The sequence below is a fragment of the Pseudophryne corroboree genome, chromosome 9 (genome assembly GCF_028390025.1).
Source record: "Pseudophryne corroboree isolate aPseCor3 chromosome 9, aPseCor3.hap2, whole genome shotgun sequence".
Classification (NCBI taxonomy): domain Eukaryota; kingdom Metazoa; phylum Chordata; class Amphibia; order Anura; family Myobatrachidae; genus Pseudophryne; species Pseudophryne corroboree.
In genome coordinates this window covers 249,588,989-249,595,974 of record NC_086452.1, presented here as the reverse complement: position 1 = coordinate 249,595,974, position 6,986 = coordinate 249,588,989, and positions in this window count along the sequence as shown.

Here is a 6,986-nt window from a genome sequence, read left to right as displayed (position 1 = left end):
ACGTGAACCTGATTCTTCTTTACATTTCTGTTTGGCTTCTAGAGCCGCAGTTCTGCGCATTTTTCTAAATGCTACAGAAAACTTTTGCATTTTTAACATTTCAATGCTAAATTTATATATTCTTTGTTTTTAGTACTGAAGGTATCCTCTCCTTAAGATTGACCGGTGTCTTAAGGTTAAACTCTAATACCTGGTACATTTATACATTTATTTGGAAATACTCTTTTCCACTGTGCACATTTTCTATTCTAGGCCTTTAAATTCTTTATTCTCATTTGTAACCTATTCCACTGTGATCTTGTATTTTGCCAGCAGGCTTATAGCCTTTGGTGCTGCTTCCTAATAGATATTATGTTAGTTAAAATAACGTATATTGCACTAACACATTTATCCTAGGTTATACAGAATACAAAATTGACATTACACAATGGTAATAAATTTTCATAGATACATCCCCACCGTGATTCTGCAGATTTGGTAGCCAGCTTATAGCATCTGCTACTCCTCATAAATATTATAGATCAGATAATCAGATTCAGTAATAACAAGTCCCTTCGTGGTCGCCAATATTGCTTTATGGAATCATATTTATGAATATTAATATTTAATATATCATATATGGTATTTAATATATGGATATATTTCAATTAATATGCATTTATCATATATATCTGCAAATATATTATGTCAGGCTTACAAACTAATTGGCTGATACATATATGCAGTCCTTATACATATGACTTATGAAGTTATTAAGTTAAGATTCCTTAAAGAGAGTTCAAGCTTGAATATTACCGCTCTTTTTATATGATTCTTTATTTACAGGCAGATCAAATCGTACAGAATAAGATATACACAGTAGTGATATATATACTAATTATAATTATATATGCTTCCTTCGTTACATAACATAAAACAACATGACATAAGTTTCACAAACAGTTTCAATTGCTAACATAAAATGTATACTTGCAAGTTAAAGATTGCCATCCCAAGAATCATTCCTTCTGCATGTTCTCCATGACTTCTCCTCCTGACTGACTTCCTTCCTTCTCCTTCTTCTTCTCCCTCTCCCTCTTCCTTCTAACTCCTAACTACAAGTCTGGTCCTTTTATCTCATATTTTACCAATTCAAACTATCATATTCTCATAGTTTCCAATGGAATAGGTAATTATAGGTTTGTCAGATTCCAAGGTGTAATAAAACAAACATTGAACTGGGCTGTCGTGTCCTGTTCACGGAGGCATGGTGTCATAAAAGTGTGGTGTCCACACTGCCTTAAGCAAGTATAGTATTGTAAAATCTGGAATGTCTTTTCATCCAAAGTTCTGTTGTATTGACAAGTTTTCCTGGGGTCGGTTACACAATGTTTTATCAATGGATGTGATCTCTTTTCATAGTAGTTAATTTATACTCCCTAGCTTTTAACCTTCACTGGACAATAGACAAACCAGTAGATTCTGATCTACTGTAAGCACACCTGTGAATTCCAATGACCAACAGAGCTCTGTCACATACCTATTATCATTTATGGCCTAATACCTTTTCTCTACAATGACTCTTGATCTTACTGTAACCTCTCTGGCCTTATTTATGACTAGAGCAGAATAAACCTGTTCCCTACACTATTTTTTACCATCTTGCTGTAAAACACAAATATACAGTATATCTATATAAACACATACACAAACCTAATCTCTTAAATCAGCTAAACATTACCTCATACATTCAAACTTATTTCATATCTATTCCTTACTATATATATCCAGTATACTGTCCACTATGGTAACATCGCCTATTTATAATGAATTATATTTTGATTCAGACAATATCCATTGCCCTAATATTATACTAAGTGCAGACAATTACCTATAAGGCAACACCAGCCATGCATTGGCTGGTAGTGAGATTTCTTGTATCTTCATAAGTACATACAAAAACCAAAGAAGAAAAAGTATTCCACAATGGGGCACTCATTTGTAACTGTTTAGACTAATAGTCCTCAATCGACCACATAACCCACATAATTAGCCCTATGGACAAACATTGACAGTAGGCACATTGATTTTGTCTGATTTATTAAGAACAAAATTATGTAGTATATATCGAATAAATTTGAGACCAGTGTGTGTTCAATCCTTTTTATTTAATTTTTCTCTCACACATTCATTTTTTTTACACATATTTTTTCTTTGAATACTTCGCAAGCTATTAAATATTGTTATTTTATACAAATAATAATAAAGGTTATGTTTTATGGGGAGGTATTCTGCACCTCGATTGAGGACTATTAGTCTAATCAGTTACAAATGAGTGCCCCGTTGTGGAATACTTTTTCTTCTTTGGTTTTTGCATGACTAATATATTCCAGGGAGCACCCCCAATGAACAACAATAATACAATTATTAACAAGTTAATGATTTTCCTATATGAGTTATGGGAGGTAACTGACTGACATAACAGTATTACTCATGCGATCTGTGTGGACTCTGTCTTTTAGAATTAATCTTCATGAGTACATCTAAGGTGTCTTAGACATAGGAAGGCAAAGTAACTACATAGTTTCTAAGATGATGATCTACAAAAATACTGTTTTTTTCTGTCAAGCTACCCATTCCTGAAATAATTGGTCTGCGGGGAGGTTTATGTTCGTCTTTATGTACTTTCGAAAGTAAGTATAATGTGGGGGTTTTAGGGTTCTCAACTTTTAGAAATTTCCAGTCTTGTTTAGTTACAGTATAGTACCTTTTTGGTACGCATCTGTTATGATCTTGTTGTAAATACTCTTGTAGTTGCTGGTAGAGTTGAAAATTAGACGCTTGTAACGTTTTTGATCCTGCAATTGTCTGGATATTTCTTCTATATACTTCTCACGAGGCCACAACACAATATTTCCCCCCTTATGCAATGGTTTGATGATTATATCTTGCCACTGTTCCATTTCCTTTAAAGCTTCTTTCCTTTTCTGTGAGGATTATCTGTGTAGTAATCTGAAATCTCTGATTCTTTCAGTTTGTCTAGATCGTTGGGAGACAAGGTCAAAAAAGATTTTGACAAAGGGACAGATCGAAAATTCTGGATAGAAGGTAGATTTCTTTTTTAATTTTAGTCTGAAGTTGATTGGTTTCAAAATCTGATACACCTTCTGTTTGTAGCTCTTCTAACATAGAAATGGGGCATTGCCAAGAGAAATGAGAGACATGAGACCAAACAATGCAGAAGAGCTGAAGGCCGCTATTGAAGCATCCTGGTCTTCCATAACACCTCAGCAGTGCAACAGGCTGATAGAATCCATGCCACGTCGCATTGAGGCTGTAGTTCATGCAAAGAGGGCCCAAACCAAGTACTGAGTACATATGCATGATTATACTTTTCAGAGGGGCAACATTTCTGTATTTAAAAACACTTTTTTATTGATTTTATGAAATATTCAAATTTTCTGAGATTTTGGATTTGGGGTTTTCTTAAGCCGTAAAACACAATCATCAAAAGTATAACAAATACAGTCTTGAAATATCTCACTTTGCATGTAATGAGTCTATATAATATATTAGTTTCACCTTTTAAATTAAATTACTGAAATAAATGAACTTTTGCATGATATTCTAATTTTTTGAGTTTCACCTGTATGTACACATTTGAGAAACATACGATTCCTTTCTAAAGTGTTACTCATGTCCCAACTTGTTTTATTTCATAATTACTCCTGGCTTTCATTAGGAAACACTTTCAATATGAATCATGTGACATAAATTGCATCACTGAAAACCAAACATACATTTATGAGTTTGAATGAAGCCTTCTTAGATCAGTGAGATCTGTGCAGGCTTCTGTGTGTAAAGTAAAATAAATAGATAAAAATGGTGTGGGGTCCCCCCAAAAGCATAACCAGCTCGAGCCTCTTTGAGCTGGTCCTGGTTCAAAAATTGTGTAGGAGTCCACCATATTTTTAGAACCAGCACTAGGCTCCACTAGAAGGGAGTAATGCCACCGACATGGGACACACTAAATGGGATCCCCTGGCCAAAGCATTCATCCCCCCAACTAGTTAGCTCAGGCAGGGATTCCTTGGGAAGTTTCACCCAAGACCTGGCCTAAAGCCTGGGAATATTCCTAACATATTTGTGTGGTGGATGATGAGTTGACTTTTACAGGAGCATAGGCAAATGCAGGTGGGTCCTAGTTGCCCAGAAACCCCCATTCATCCACTACATGGAGTATAAAGGGTGGAATGGAGCTGCTGCAGAAGTCCAGTGGCAGGAAATTTTCATGCCAAGTCTGCTGTGTGTGTCTGTGGTTCTGATACTCAATCACACCAGGGAGTGAATCTGCTAAGTGGCTTACCATCATCATTGGACTTGCATATGTTTGAAGTACTGTATTACATAAACTGCACTATGCTTTGGGCAGGTTATAGCTTGTTACATGCTTATTATGCATCCTTCATGGGCTGGTGACAATTGCTTTATAATCAAACATTTGTAAAATCCCCTCCAGAAATTATGCATTTGCCTATGAGTAGGACTACAGGTCCCAGCAAGCCTCCATCCGCATACCAGTACCAGCATGCAAGGCATTCAGGGCCCGCTTGTACCTATAATCCGGCTGTAAAAGAAAATAGGATTTTTGCTCACTTACCATTGAATCCTTTTCTCTGAAGCATGCTGTGGGACACTGAACGATGGGATTGCAGATTGGGGCTGAAGTTGGCACCTAAATTAAACTGTAGCCTTAAAAGTAAGATCCTTCCCCTGCAACCCCAGACTTTCAGGATTTTTTAAAAGAGGCCAGTAAGGAGTAGCAGTAACCCAGTGCAACTGTTAAAACAATCAAACAAACCAGTAGGAAAAAGGTGGCCAAGAACCAAACCTCACATGACTGAGCATGAGGTAGGAAACCCAGAAAAAAGTATTCAATGGTAAGTGACCAAAAATCCTATTTTCTCTTTTAGCAAGGGTTGTGGGACACTGGACTATGGGACAACATGGTCAATACCCACCCCGGGGGGAAGGGGGGATGCTCAGGCTGCCTGACCGGTGAACTGTACAGCCAAAATGGATGCTGCCAGAGGTAAAAACCTGAAACATGTGGACATAGAACCTGGTAGCTGCACGATAGACTTGTACTGCCGAAGCCTCTGGTCGCACTGCCTAGGAATTAGCCACCACCCTAGTGGAATACGCTGACCTTTGGTGTGGTGTTTGTCACCCAATACTAGAAAATGCTTGAGTGATAACTGAGTAGAGAAACACACAATGGCCTGCATAGCAGTTGTCCAACTGCCTTTATGAATTATAAAGGAACAGAAGAGAATTTGTGTGGTAGACAGAGGAAGTCTTGTATAAGAAAATCAGTAGAGCTTGGCTACAAAGAGAATAATTTGGTTTTAAGTGGAAAGACAAAATAAGTTTTGGCTGGAACATAGGAACCATATGCAGAACCACTTTGTAATCCTCCAATATGATAAAAGGTGTTTGGAAAACAATACTCCGAACTCGGAAACACGCTCAGTTGAGGCAATAGTCATAAGCAAAACCAGCATCTAAGTAACAAATCAAAGATCTGCTGACTATAAGAGCCAAAACAGAGTCTGTGTGAGAGACAATCAAACCAGATAAAGATTTCATGGTGCCATTGGCAGGCGAAATGGTGAGTGAATAACCACCACACCCTGTAAAATGGTTCAGACTTTTGGAAGAAAAGCCAAATGCCACTGAAATTAAATTTACAGAACTAAAATCTACTCTTGCAAAATAAAGCTGTAAGCAGCTTCCAATCCCTCCTTGACTGGAGGCCAAGAAACAAGAGAGCTAAAACCTGTAGATATGAACTCTTACATTCACCCCACCAGATAAGGAATTTCTAAGCTCTGAACTAAACGGCTTGCTGCATACAGCAGTATGGACTACCAAGAGAGAAACAGTTTTAGCCTTGTTACAATACTGACGCCAGTAAAGCCAACAGAGAAAGGACATAATGTAGCAAAGGACTATGTTGCAGGAAGTCTGGCCTAAGTGTAAGATGTCACTGTGGACCTACCAATGTTCTGGGAATATCTGCATATTATAACGCCAGACTGGAGTCACTAGGATTACCAACATATAGGAATTCCTGACATGCGTGAGAACCTGAGACAACATTGGTGTCAGTGGTATTGGATACAATAGATGAAAATTCCCTAGAATAGATATATCATCCACAGTGTAAGCTATCCAATATCTAGATTCCATGCAAAACTATGGAACCTCAAATGAGTATTGAGAGGTTATGAGATTCACTCGCAGAAGGCCTAACTTCCGAAGTAACTGTTGTGGGACCACAGGATTGCTTACTCCGTGAGAAACATTTTTTGTGAGGAAGTCCATTTGTCAAGTTCCCACACCAAGAATAAACACTCTGAAGAGCATGGAACAAAAATCTGTGCCCAAGAAAAGAATCTGGCTGCCTTTGTTATTGCAGCCCCGTGATGAGGTACATAGGACACCACCACAGTGTTACACTGCCAAACTTGTTGTTGGAGTACGATAAAATGTGAACATGCTGCCTGGCGTAAAGAATTAGACTCCTAAGAAAGTCAGAAAACTATCTTGGAGCTTGAGCACATTGATAGGCAATGTTGTCAATAACGCTGTCCAAAAGGTTGGGAAGCCAACAACATAGTTATACAGCATCAAAGTCTAGGAGACTCACGTATGTGGTCACAATGACCCAATTGGAGTGACCAATGATCGTATTTGGAATATACAAACTTAAACTAGCCACCCCTGGAGACTGAATAATGCTGTTAGACAGAATGAAAAAATCAAGTCAAGCGATATGCCAAGCTACCTTCCAAATTTGTGGCAAATTAATTATTAGAACTCCAATTATAAAATCTGGCATACTGAACAGTGTTGATGGTGGGAACTTTGTGCTGAACATCGTTATGCACCACCAGATCAACAGTCAAGGCCCTGACAGCCGTTGCAACCGCTGCTTCAGACTG